General features: G+C 38.7%; 3 long non-coding RNA genes across 3 annotated transcripts; all 3 read right to left on the bottom strand.

Moving 5' to 3' along the window:
• Positions 1 to 394: 394 nt before the first annotated feature.
• Positions 395 to 3,580, bottom strand: LOC140016219 (uncharacterized). The gene is made up of 3 exons (XR_011822562.1): positions 2,982 to 3,580; positions 1,362 to 1,409; positions 395 to 733 (listed from the first exon to the last, which is right to left on the bottom strand). It is a non-coding gene; the product is annotated as an uncharacterized lncRNA (long non-coding RNA).
• A 2,309-nt stretch (positions 3,581 to 5,889) lies between these two features.
• LOC140016252 (uncharacterized) lies at positions 5,890 to 8,958 on the bottom strand. The gene is made up of 3 exons (XR_011822603.1): positions 8,361 to 8,958; positions 6,741 to 6,788; positions 5,890 to 6,120 (listed from the first exon to the last, which is right to left on the bottom strand). It is a non-coding gene; the product is annotated as an uncharacterized lncRNA (long non-coding RNA).
• A 2,307-nt stretch (positions 8,959 to 11,265) lies between these two features.
• On the bottom strand, positions 11,266 to 14,337 carry LOC140016253 (uncharacterized). The gene is made up of 3 exons (XR_011822604.1): positions 13,740 to 14,337; positions 12,120 to 12,167; positions 11,266 to 11,499 (listed from the first exon to the last, which is right to left on the bottom strand). It is a non-coding gene; the product is annotated as an uncharacterized lncRNA (long non-coding RNA).
• Positions 14,338 to 14,587: the final 250 nt, after the last annotated feature.

The raw sequence follows: 14,587 nt of genomic DNA, 5'->3' as shown, positions 1-14,587 counted from the left end.
ATACAACTCCAAATTGAGAATGGTTTTTGGTGTTGAAAATTTGGTTCAAAATGCTACAATTTATCGGAAGACATCATTTTGAAAATCTTTTCACAAGTGGGAGAAAATCGAGCCACAAGATACAACTTCCCAGTTTTTCTCGGACAGAAAGATATAACAGGACAGTCTATTTTGCCGATTTGCTACGGATCACACAAAATGAAATAGGAGGGGATTTTTATACCGTTGCAAAGCTATAAATTTCTATTTTTGAATGCCGCTAACGGCACTAAATTTCAACTTTTGTACAAAGAGTTACATTTGGACAAAGAACCACTGCCAGAGTAGCCTGCTATACGTTTTCCATATTTGAATCTTTAACAAAACTCAAGTTTTGAGCAAACATTCGATACAATTTTAGAAAGACACTTTGTACACACAATGTGACAACCCCACCTCCCCCTAGGGCGTACCCCAGGGTTCGGCGGACCGCCTGCCCAGCTCTCGCTTGGACTCAGTCGTTCCTTAATCAAGTCCTGAATACAACCAAAGGAATAACATACAACAATCCAAAACTTAAGTGAAACTTACATATACATTTCTATCTCAAAAGGGAGTACAATCATCGAATATATAAAGGTTCTCAATTCTTCATACAACCAGCCCTTGCCAAGCATTAGGGCGAGAACCATTACAAAAACAAGAGTTAGACCAAGCTAGTCTATACCAAGCTCTCATCCTTGCGTGCCTTCCCCTGTTAAGGAAAACAAACTAAAGGGATGAGCTAAAAGCCCAGTGAGGTTCCGAACACATAATCAAATAATCAATCCATACATTAAACATAGAATATTAATAATTCAAGAAACATTTAAAATGGAAAGCGATAATAACACATACATTAAAAGGATACGGGCTCACTGGGAGCCATAAATTCGTTCGTTCGTTCGTTCTCCTGACATTTCCCCTTATTCCTTCATTCTTTTGAAGATTGCATTTTTGTAAGTAAAACCCTCGTTTGTTCTTTCGTTTCATTCACCCCTTTCCTGGCCTTTGGCCAGGCTCCACCAACCTATAAGGTAATACTCGAGTATACCAACGTTCACACCCAGCGTCACCATATCGCTCGACCAAGTCCGCTTCTGGCTCGAGTCGATCGGTAACGAAGGGCAGGGCCCAGTTCAGCCAAACGGCTTACATTCATGCGCAACTAGCATTTAATCATTTAATCATTGAAAATTTCACATTTATTTAGGTCGAGTGCGATAAAGTACACACTCGCCTAGAAAACTCGTTTTAACAATCATTGAAAGCACTTAACACATTATCAATCAATAATAACAAGCCAATAAGTCAAGGAAATATAACAAACAAGGAACACTCACCTATGTACGCAAAACAACGTGCCAAATATCCTTAGTCACCGAGAAAACCTAAGATTAAATGAGAAAGAATATTACAGCTCATCTAGCACAAACAATTAGGTGAAATCAAAGAACTCTACAAATGATGAGTAGAACGTATAAAGAGACTTTAAAGTGAAACGAGGACATTTGGACCCGTGGATAAAATAACTAGGGTTTCATAGACCAAACGTAAAACCAAACTCAAAAGGGCTATAAAATTTTCTAATGTAAACACTTGAACCAAAGACAAGTCGGAATCCAACTAGATAGGCTAAGAAATACTGTTTTCGGAATCGTTTATATGGTTCAAAATCATTTCATATTCAAGTAGATATTATAGACTTCATGAAAAAGAGGGAGGACAAAAATACTCAAGAAAACCCTAAACCATTCCTCTTTATTTGGTAAGAGTAAGTAAACATTTGGAGTTTCCAATTGAAGAATGATCATGTTTTAAGATGGAAAAACGGTTATAGTATTTGCCAAACAAAAATATACCAGTTCAAATAAAAACTTAGCCCTCGAGCGAAAATTTGGGCAGCACGCCCTTTGTATTTTCCTATTTCCAGCCATTTATGGCTTCATTCTTTTTCTCAATCGAACCAAGATTACCCACAACACAAATTCATTTCAATAGCCATTCCATAGGCTCAAAACAATAGAAGTATAGAAATCGAGCTAATAACAAATGCGGAAATGAAACTTAACAAAAGACAGATTTGACGGGTTTTGCGTAACGGACACATCCGACGCTACGCTTACCGGATTGGAATGTAATTTATACCGTTTCGAAGCTAAGACAGAGGGATACAATTTTGATGAAGACCACTTAGTCCAAATTCCAGTGTAACCTAGTCAAATTCCCAATTCCCAGAACCAAGTTCCAACTAATCGGCTAATTAACCGTACTACCTTTAAATGGCCATATCGCAGGCTACCAAAGTCCGTTTAAGGCGTTCTTGGAGGCGTTGAAAAGCTAAGACAAAGACCTACAACTTTCGTGCAGACCACTCAGTCCAGTTCTCACCCTAACTAGGTCAAATTTACCAAAAACAACTCCAGATTTTCTAGTTTGAAATTCACTGCAGAAATCAACTAGCAGTCCTGCTTTATTCACTCATATCTCAGCACACACAACTCCAATTCAGGTAATTCCAAAGCCATTAAAAAGCTAAGACACAAGGCTATAAGTCTTAAAAAGACATCAACAACCAAATCAGTAGTATTCCTGGTCAAAACATCCAATTACAGAAGCTGATTATCAGTTTCGGATAAATACAGGGAAGTAGGGGTATTTTGGTCTTTTTACAGGATACGTTGCTCCGATTGAGCTGAAATTTTACAGAAAACTATAAAACATCATTCCCTACAACTTTTATGTTTCGTACTAAGGCCAAATCAGCTCCCAACAGGTTCGAATTTTCAGACTAATTTCGGATAGAAATCTTGACAGAAAAGGAACACTTGAAGTTCATTTAAATTCCACCCAATCAAACGAATTTCCAGCCGTTCAAATCAGTTCCTAGCTAGTTAGATTCAACTTCCAATCATCAATCATATGTTTTACCACAAGAATCAAGAGTTAGGAAATTGGTTTACCTCAAATCCTTAATCATACCCCCTAGCTGGCCGATTCTTTGAGGAGATGTATCCTTGAGCTCCAACTCTCCAACAAAGTTCCCTTGGTTGGTTGCAAGCAAGGTTGGATGAATAACCCCAATGATTCCCTTTCCTTTTTTTTTCTCTCTTTTCCTAGCTCACCCGATGCTGCCTTTCTTTTTCTCCAAGCTCACGGTAGCTTGTTCTTGGTGTTGGCTTTGTTTGTTTTGTCTTATGTCCTCCTAACTTAATAGCTAAGTCTATTAATAGTAAAGCAAAACAAGAGATGGGTCATGGGCTTGGGTAATTAATGGGTTTATGGCTTAGGCTTCTAATGAAATTAAAACTTAAAGGCCCAACACTAAAACTCTACTTGATCCAATGTAATTAACCCATTGGTTTACTTAGTTTAATTAAAACTAACTTAAGCCCACCAACCCAAGGTACTAATCACTCAAACCCCCGTACTAAACATGCATGGATGCACATACAATCACGAAAATATTAATTGGTTGAATTTAATTTAAACTTAACGGTTTAGTTTTGAAAGTAGGATTTTAATGATTCAATTAAATTTTTCACTTTTGGTATGTAAAATACTCTTTGAAAATTAAAACACATGGTAAAATACATTTTTCACACAATAGCTACTATAAATATCCATATTTAATTTATTTGAGACAATTTGGAATCCAGGATCTCACATCCATAATGCACCTCAAATTTAACATGTACGCACTTATACTAAAACAGATGATTTTAGAAACGATACTCACTTGTAAAATCTCTAAAAATTAAATGATTAATTGATTGAAAGCAAGGAAAATACACGCGGAAAAATAAAATAGAATAAAATAAAATAAAACAAGGAGAATTTTGCGGGTCCTCACAATCTCTCCCCCTTAAGAAATTTCGTCCTCGAAATTTTTACCTTCAGATGGCTCAGGAATTTGTTGGTTGTCTAAAGCATATACCCTTGCCGGTACTTTTGTTTGGTTCCCTCTTTCATTCGCTTGTTTTGATTTAGTGCCCTCCAGTTGCTGGGTACTATTTTCACGTGACTGTTTTCTCGGACAGTGCTAACCTGGTGGTCACCACTTCCGCAAATCAAACACTTCCGCCCTCTCCTCCAACAATCACTCTCAGTGTGATTGGCCTTTTTACAGTAGCCACAAGTCAAGGAAGAAGCCACTTGTTGGCTTTTTTGAAAAATCTCCCCATGGCCTACTTCACTTTCTTTTGTAGATCGTTCATCTGACGCCCTTCTTGTCCATGGTAGGTGGGACAAAAAGTTCACTTTCTGCACTTTGGAAGGGGCTATCGATTCACTTGGTTCCTCACTCATACTACCAGCTGCACCTCTTTTCCGAGTTTGGGAGGCTTTTACTTGTGTCCTTGCATTCTCGATTCGTTGAGCCTTCTCAAGGGCCTCCGTAAACGTATTCACTTGCACTGCTGCTAACGCCTCTTGGATGTCCAAATTTAGTCCCTGTATAAACCGTCTCACTCTTCTCAGTTCCGTGGCTACTAATTCGGAAGCAAACTTGGATAGTTTAGTGAATTTCATTTCGTATTCAGCCATACTTAAGGTCCTCTGGCGTAGTCCAATAAATTCGTCCTCCTTCCTTTCTTGGACTAAAGGTGGGAGGTACTTCTCGTTAAATTCTCTTATAAAGTTCGCCCAGGTCCATACAGTCTGTTCCCTTTCCCATTTTGCTCTAATTACGTTCCACCATGCTCGAGCCGGTCCTTCAAATTGAAATACCGCAAAGTTAACTTGCCTTTGTTCGGTATAGTTCAAAGCTGCGAAAATATTAATCATGGCCTCCAGCCACTGTTCGGCTATATCCGGATCAGACCCTCCAAGGAATTTCGGAGGAGCAAACTTCTGAAACCTCTCAAGAGCCCGATCTTCACCTATTTCAGGGTTCGGAGGTTGATTCACAAGTATTTGACCTTGTTGGTCCACCAACCTTGTTAAGATGTTTGTCATTTGTTGAATTGCCGTCGCCATTTGGTCCCCGGCTTCAACCCTCGGTCCTTGCTCTTGTGCAGCTGTTGTTTCCCTTTCCTCTCTTGGCTCTTGAGCTCGTTTATTCCCACGGCCACGTCCACGTCCACAACTACGTCTCCCGTCCATATATATGTTTTCCTTCTCTCTTTCCTTTTCTTTTCCCCCCAAAAAGGTAATTAAGTGAATAAACACAGTAAATTGACTAAAGTAACAAATTCCAGCATACCAAATACACAAATAAACATATACGCACATAACACACCATAGATCAAGAAGACAGATGATCAAATACACAAAGGCATATTAAATTAGACAGATAATCATATGCACAAATACACCAACTAACATCATGTAATAATAATATAAGGACAAATCAAAAGAAAAGGCGATATCGTCCTAGTTTCAGTTGAATAACCCCGTCCGGTCTCTTACGTCACTTACTATCCAAACTAAATATCCATTGACCTCTTGTGCTCATTCTAGCTAGACAAAGCCTGTTCATGTTCCCAAAATGCAATTCTCAAGTACCTAGTAGCTAGCATCGCCTCAACTCCAGAGTACTCGAGCACGAGAATACGAAATAAAACAGTTCACATCTCGAGCTGGCCAGTCCCAAGAGTAAACTATCTACAATCGAAATTCCTACCCGACGTACCTATCTATGATCCTTAGATACTACAGGAAATTTAAGGCCTATAACGTTCACAGTTCGTAGCTTATGCTCGAACGAGTACTTAATCCTTCATGCCTATTCACCACTCAGTCCAGGCTCACTCCGCGCAGAGACCACGCGAAGCAGGCTCTGATACCAACTGTGACAACCCCACCTCCCCCTAGGGCGTACCCCAGGGTTCGGCGGACCGCCTGCCCAGCTCTCGCCGGGACTCAGTCGTTCCTTAATCAAGTCCGGAATACAACCAAAGGAATAACATACAACAATCCAAAACTTAAGTGAAACTTACATATACATTTCTATCTCAAAAGGGAGTACAATCATCGAATATATAAAGATTCTCAATTCTTCATACAACCAGCCCGTGCCAAACATTAGGGCGAGAACCATTACAAAAACAAGAGTTAGACCATGCTAGTCTATACCAAGCTCTCATCCTTGCGTGCCTTCCCCTGTTAAGGAAAACAAACTAAAGGGATGAGTTAAAAGCCCAGTGAGGTTCCGAACACATAATCAAATAATCAATCCATACATTAAACATAGAATATTAATAATTCAAGAAACATTTAAAATGGAAAGCGATAATAACACATACATTAAAAGGATACGGGCTCACTGGGAGCCATAAATTCGTTCGTTCGTTCGTTCTCCTGACATTTCCCCTTATTCCTTCATTCTTTTGAAGATTGCATTTTTGTAAGTAAAACCCTCGTTTGTTCTTTCGTTTCATTCACCCCTTTCCTGGCCTTTGGCCAGGCTCCACCAACCTACAAGGTAATACTCGAGTATACCAACGTTCACACCCAGCGTCACCATATCGCTCGACCAAGTCCGCTTCTGGCTCGAGTCGATCGGTAACGAAGGGCAGGGCCCAGTTCAGCCAAACGGCTTACATTCATGCGCAACTAGCATTTAATCATTGAAAATTTCACATTTATTTAGGTCGAGTGCGATAAAGTACACACTCGCCTAGAAAACTCGTTTTAACAATCATTGAAAGCACTTAACACATTATCAATCAATAATAACAAGCCAATAAGTCAAGGAAATATAACAAACAAGGAACACTCACCTATGTACGCAAAACAACGTGCCAAATATCCTTAGTCACCGAGAAAACCTAAGATTAAATGAGAAAGAATATTACAGCTCATCTAGCACAAACAATTAGGTGAAATCAAAGAACTCTACAAATGATGAGTAGAACGTATAAAGAGACTTTAAAGTGAAACGAGGACATTTGGACCCGTGGATAAAATAACTAGGGTTTCATAGACCAAACGTAAAACCAAACTCAAAAGGGCTATAAAATTTTCTAATGTAAACACTTGAACCAAAGACAAGTCGGAATCCAACTAGATAGGCTAAGAAATACTGTTTTCGGAATCGTTTATATGGTTCAAAATCATTTCATATTCAAGTAGATATTATAGACTTCATGAAAAAGAGGGAGGACAAAAATACTCAAGAAAACCCTAAACCATTCCTCTTTATTTGGTAAGAGTAAGTAAACATTTGGAGTTTCCAATTGAAGAATGATCATGTTTTAAGATGGAAAAACGGTTATAGTATTTGCCAAACAAAAATATACCAGTTCAAATAAAAACTTAGCCCTCGAGCGAAAATTTGGGCAGCACGCCCTTTGTATTTTCCTATTTCCAGCCATTTATGGCTTCATTCTTTTTCTCAATCGAACCAAGATTACCCACAACACAAATTCATTTCAATAGCCATTCCATAGGCTCAAAACAATAGAAGTATAGAAATCGAGCTAATAACAAATGCGGAAATGAAACTTAACAAAAGACAGATTTGACGGGTTTTGCGTAACGGACACATCCGACGCTACGCTTACCGGATTGGAATGTAATTTATACCGTTTCGAAGCTAAGACAGAGGGATACAATTTTGATGAAGACCACTTAGTCCAAATTCCAGTGTAACCTAGTCAAATTCCCAATTCCCAGAACCAAGTTCCAACTAATCGGCTAATTAACCGTACTACCTTTAAATGGCCATATCGCAGGCTACCAAAGTCCGTTTAAGGCGTTCTTGGAGGCGTTGAAAAGCTAAGACAAAGACCTACAACTTTCGTGCAGACCACTCAGTCCAGTTCTCACCCTAACTAGGTCAAATTTACCAAAAACAACTCCAGATTTTCTAGTTTGAAATTCACTGCAGAAATCAACTAGCAGTCCTGCTTTATTCACTCATATCTCAGCACACACAACTCCAATTCAGGTAATTCCAAAGCCATTAAAAAGCTAAGACACAAGGCTATAAGTCTTAAAAAGACATCAACAACCAAATCAGTAGTATTCCTGGTCAAAACATCCAATTACAGAAGCTGATTATCAGTTTCGGATAAATACAGGGAAGTAGGGGTATTTTGGTCTTTTTACAGGATACGTTGCTCCGATTGAGCTGAAATTTTACAGAAAACTATAAAACATCATTCCCTACAACTTTTATGTTTCGTACTAAGGCCAAATCAGCTCCCAACAGGTTCGAATTTTCAGACTAATTTCGGATAGAAATCTTGACAGAAAAGGAACACTTGAAGTTCATTTAAATTCCACCCAATCAAACGAATTTCCAGCCGTTCAAATCAGTTCCTAGCTAGTTAGATTCAACTTCCAATCATCAATCATATGTTTTACCACAAGAATCAAGAGTTAGGAAATTGGTTTACCTCAAATCCTTAATCATACCCCCTAGCTGGCCGATTCTTTGAGGAGATGTATCCTTGAGCTCCAACTCTCCAACAAAGTTCCCTTGGTTGGTTGCAAGCAAGGTTGGATGAATAACCCCAATGATTCCCTTTCCTTTTTTTTTCTCTCTTTTCCTAGCTCACCCGATGCTGCCTTTCTTTTTCTCCAAGCTCACGGTAGCTTGTTCTTGGTGTTGGCTTTGTTTGTTTTGTCTTATGTCCTCCTAACTTAATAGCTAAGTCTATTAATAGTAAAGCAAAACAAGAGATGGGTCATGGGCTTGGGTAATTAATGGGTTTATGGCTTAGGCTTCTAATGAAATTAAAACTTAAAGGCCCAACACTAAAACTCTACTTGATCCAATGTAATTAACCCATTGGTTTACTTAGTTTAATTAAAACTAACTTAAGCCCACCAACCCAAGGTACTAATCACTCAAACCCCCGTACTAAACATGCATGGATGCACATACAATCACGAAAATATTAATTGGTTGAATTTAATTTAAACTTAACGGTTTAGTTTTGAAAGTAGGATTTTAATGATTCAATTAAATTTTTCACTTTTGGTATGTAAAATACTCTTTGAAAATTAAAACACATGGTAAAATACATTTTTCACACAATAGCTACTATAAATATCCATATTTAATTTATTTGAGACAATTTGGAATCCAGGATCTCACATCCATAATGCACCTCAAATTTAACATGTACGCACTTATACTAAAACAGATGATTTTAGAAACGATACTCACTTGTAAAATCTCTAAAAATTAAATGATTAATTGATTGAAAGCAAGGAAAATACACGCGGAAAAATAAAATAGAATAAAATAAAATAAAACAAGGAGAATTTTGCGGGTCCTCACAATCTCTCCCCCTTAAGAAATTTCGTCCTCGAAATTTTTACCTTCAGATGGCTCAGGAATTTGTTGGTTGTCTAAAGCATATACCCTTGCCGGTACTTTTGTTTGGTTCCCTCTTTCATTCGCTTGTTTTGATTTAGTGCCCTCCAGTTGCTGGGTACTATTTTCACGTGACTGTTTTCTCGGACAGTGCTAACCTGGTGGTCACCACTTCCGCAAATCAAACACTTCCGCCCTCTCCTCCAACAATCACTCTCAGTGTGATTGGCCTTTTTACAGTAGCCACAAGTCAAGGAAGAAGCCACTTGTTGGCTTTTTTGAAAAATCTCCCCATGGCCTACTTCACTTTCTTTTGTAGATCGTTCATCTGACGCCCTTCTTGTCCATGGTAGGTGGGACAAAAAGTTCACTTTCTGCACTTTGGAAGGGGCTATCGATTCACTTGGTTCCTCACTCATACTACCAGCTGCACCTCTTTTCCGAGTTTGGGAGGCTTTTACTTGTGTCCTTGCATTCTCGATTCGTTGAGCCTTCTCAAGGGCCTCCGTAAACGTATTCACTTGCACTGCTGCTAACGCCTCTTGGATGTCCAAATTTAGTCCCTGTATAAACCGTCTCACTCTTCTCAGTTCCGTGGCTACTAATTCGGAAGCAAACTTGGATAGTTTAGTGAATTTCATTTCGTATTCAGCCATACTTAAGGTCCTCTGGCGTAGTCCAATAAATTCGTCCTCCTTCCTTTCTTGGACTAAAGGTGGGAGGTACTTCTCGTTAAATTCTCTTATAAAGTTCGCCCAGGTCCATACAGTCTGTTCCCTTTCCCATTTTGCTCTAATTACGTTCCACCATGCTCGAGCCGGTCCTTCAAATTGAAATACCGCAAAGTTAACTTGCCTTTGTTCGGTATAGTTCAAAGCTGCGAAAATATTAATCATGGCCTCCAGCCACTGTTCGGCTATATCCGGATCAGACCCTCCAAGGAATTTCGGAGGAGCAAACTTCTGAAACCTCTCAAGAGCCCGATCTTCACCTATTTCAGGGTTCGGAGGTTGATTCACAAGTATTTGACCTTGTTGGTCCACCAACCTTGTTAAGATGTTTGTCATTTGTTGAATTGCCGTCGCCATTTGGTCCCCGGCTTCAACCCTCGGTCCTTGCTCTTGTGCAGCTGTTGTTTCCCTTTCCTCTCTTGGCTCTTGAGCTCGTTTATTCCCACGGCCACGTCCACGTCCACAACTACGTCTCCCGTCCATATATATGTTTTCCTTCTCTCTTTCCTTTTCTTTTCCCCCCAAAAAGGTAATTAAGTGAATAAACACAGTAAATTGACTAAAGTAACAAATTCCAGCATACCAAATACACAAATAAACATATACGCACATAACACACCATAGATCAAGAAGACAGATGATCAAATACACAAAGGCATATTAAATTAGACAGATAATCATATGCACAAATACACCAACTAACATCATGTAATAATAATATAAGGACAAATCAAAAGAAAAGGCGATATCGTCCTAGTTTCAGTTGAATAACCCCGTCCGGTCTCTTACGTCACTTACTATCCAAACTAAATATCCATTGACCTCTTGTGCTCATTCTAGCTAGACAAAGCCTGTTCATGTTCCCAAAATGCAATTCTCAAGTACCTAGTAGCTAGCATCGCCTCAACTCCAGAGTACTCGAGCACGAGAATACGAAATAAAACAGTTCACATCTCGAGCTGGCCAGTCCCAAGAGTAAACTATCTACAATCGAAATTCCTACCCGACGTACCTATCTATGATCCTTAGATACTACAGGAAATTTAAGGCCTATAACGTTCACAGTTCGTAGCTTATGCTCGAACGAGTACTTAATCCTTCATGCCTATTCACCACTCAGTCCAGGCTCACTCCGCGCAGAGACCACGCGAAGCAGGCTCTGATACCAACTGTGACAACCCCACCTCCCCCTAGGGCGTACCCCAGGGTTCGGCGGACCGCCTGCCCAGCTCTCGCCGGGACTCAGTCGTTCCTTAATCAAGTCCGGAATACAACCAAAGGAATAACATACAACAATCCAAAACTTAAGTGAAACTTACATATACATTTCTATCTCAAAAGGGAGTACAATCATCGAATATATAAAGATTCTCAATTCTTCATACAACCAGCCCGTGCCAAACATTAGGGCGAGAACCATTACAAAAACAAGAGTTAGACCATGCTAGTCTATACCAAGCTCTCATCCTTGCGTGCCTTCCCCTGTTAAGGAAAACAAACTAAAGGGATGAGTTAAAACCCCAGTGAGGTTCCGAACACATAATCAAATAATCAATCCATACATTAAACATAGAATATTAATAATTCAAGAAACATTTAAAATGGAAAGCGATAATAACACATACATTAAAAGGATACGGGCTCACTGGGAGCCATAAATTCGTTCGTTCGTTCGTTCTCCTGACATTTCCCCTTATTCCTTCATTCTTTTGAAGATTGCATTTTTGTAAGTAAAACCCTCGTTTGTTCTTTCGTTTCATTCACCCCTTTCCTGGCCTTTGGCCAGGCTCCACCAACCTACAAGGTAATACTCGAGTATACCAACGTTCACACCCAGCGTCACCATATCGCTCGACCAAGTCCGCTTCTGGCTCGAGTCGATCGGTAACGAAGGGCAGGGCCCAGTTCAGCCAAACGGCTTACATTCATGCGCAACTAGCATTTAATCATTGAAAATTTCACATTTATTTAGGTCGAGTGCGATAAAGTACACACTCGCCTAGAAAACTCGTTTTAACAATCATTGAAAGCACTTAACACATTATCAATCAATAATAACAAGCCAATAAGTCAAGGAAATATAACAAACAAGGAACACTCACCTATGTACGCAAAACAACGTGCCAAATATCCTTAGTCACCGAGAAAACCTAAGATTAAATGAGAAAGAATATTACAGCTCATCTAGCACAAACAATTAGGTGAAATCAAAGAACTCTACAAATGATGAGTAGAACGTATAAAGAGACTTTAAAGTGAAACGAGGACATTTGGACCCGTGGATAAAATAACTAGGGTTTCATAGACCAAACGTAAAACCAAACTCAAAAGGGCTATAAAATTTTCTAATGTAAACACTTGAACCAAAGACAAGTCGGAATCCAACTAGATAGGCTAAGAAATACTGTTTTCGGAATCGTTTATATGGTTCAAAATCATTTCATATTCAAGTAGATATTATAGACTTCATGAAAAAGAGGGAGGACAAAAATACTCAAGAAAACCCTAAACCATTCCTCTTTATTTGGTAAGAGTAAGTAAACATTTGGAGTTTCCAATTGAAGAATGATCATGTTTTAAGATGGAAAAACGGTTATAGTATTTGCCAAACAAAAATATACCAGTTCAAATAAAAACTTAGCCCTCGAGCGAAAATTTGGGCAGCACGCCCTTTGTATTTTCCTATTTCCAGCCATTTATGGCTTCATTCTTTTTCTCAATCGAACCAAGATTACCCACAACACAAATTCATTTCAATAGCCATTCCATAGGCTCAAAACAATAGAAGTATAGAAATCGAGCTAATAACAAATGCGGAAATGAAACTTAACAAAAGACAGATTTGACGGGTTTTGCGTAACGGACACATCCGACGCTACGCTTACCGGATTGGAATGTAATTTATACCGTTTCGAAGCTAAGACAGAGGGATACAATTTTGATGAAGACCACTTAGTCCAAATTCCAGTGTAACCTAGTCAAATTCCCAATTCCCAGAACCAAGTTCCAACTAATCGGCTAATTAACCGTACTACCTTTAAATGGCCATATCGCAGGCTACCAAAGTCCGTTTAAGGCGTTCTTGGAGGCGTTGAAAAGCTAAGACAAAGACCTACAACTTTCGTGCAGACCACTCAGTCCAGTTCTCACCCTAACTAGGTCAAATTTACCAAAAACAACTCCAGATTTTCTAGTTTGAAATTCACTGCAGAAATCAACTAGCAGTCCTGCTTTATTCACTCATATCTCAGCACACACAACTCCAATTCAGGTAATTCCAAAGCCATTAAAAAGCTAAGACACAAGGCTATAAGTCTTAAAAAGACATCAACAACCAAATCAGTAGTATTCCTGGTCAAAACATCCAATTACAGAAGCTGATTATCAGTTTCGGATAAATACAGGGAAGTAGGGGTATTTTGGTCTTTTTACAGGATACGTTGCTCCGATTGAGCTGAAATTTTACAGAAAACTATAAAACATCATTCCCTACAACTTTTATGTTTCGTACTAAGGCCAAATCAGCTCCCAACAGGTTCGAATTTTCAGACTAATTTCGGATAGAAATCTTGACAGAAAAGGAACACTTGAAGTTCATTTAAATTCCACCCAATCAAACGAATTTCCAGCCGTTCAAATCAGTTCCTAGCTAGTTAGATTCAACTTCCAATCATCAATCATATGTTTTACCACAAGAATCAAGAGTTAGGAAATTGGTTTACCTCAAATCCTTAATCATACCCCCTAGCTGGCCGATTCTTTGAGGAGATGTATCCTTGAGCTCCAACTCTCCAACAAAGTTCCCTTGGTTGGTTGCAAGCAAGGTTGGATGAATAACCCCAATGATTCCCTTTCCTTTTTTTTTCTCTCTTTTCCTAGCTCACCCGATGCTGCCTTTCTTTTTCTCCAAGCTCACGGTAGCTTGTTCTTGGTGTTGGCTTTGTTTGTTTTGTCTTATGTCCTCCTAACTTAATAGCTAAGTCTATTAATAGTAAAGCAAAACAAGAGATGGGTCATGGGCTTGGGTAATTAATGGGTTTATGGCTTAGGCTTCTAATGAAATTAAAACTTAAAGGCCCAACACTAAAACTCTACTTGATCCAATGTAATTAACCCATTGGTTTACTTAGTTTAATTAAAACTAACTTAAGCCCACCAACCCAAGGTACTAATCACTCAAACCCCCGTACTAAACATGCATGGATGCACATACAATCACGAAAATATTAATTGGTTGAATTTAATTTAAACTTAACGGTTTAGTTTTGAAAGTAGGATTTTAATGATTCAATTAAATTTTTCACTTTTGGTATGTAAAATACTCTTTGAAAATTAAAACACATGGTAAAATACATTTTTCACACAATAGCTACTATAAATATCCATATTTAATTTATTTGAGACAATTTGGAATCCAGGATCTCACATCCATAATGCACCTCAAATTTAACATGTACGCACTTATACTAAAACAGATGATTTTAGAAACGATACTCACTTGTAAAATCTCTAAAAATTAAATGATTAATTGATTGAAAGCAAGGAAAATACACGCGGAAAAATAAAATAG

This window comes from Coffea arabica, chromosome 10c (assembly GCF_036785885.1).
Source record: "Coffea arabica cultivar ET-39 chromosome 10c, Coffea Arabica ET-39 HiFi, whole genome shotgun sequence".
Taxonomy (NCBI): domain Eukaryota; kingdom Viridiplantae; phylum Streptophyta; class Magnoliopsida; order Gentianales; family Rubiaceae; genus Coffea; species Coffea arabica.
Note: the sequence above shows the minus strand (reverse complement) of the source record. Positions and strands in the feature narration are given on the sequence as shown.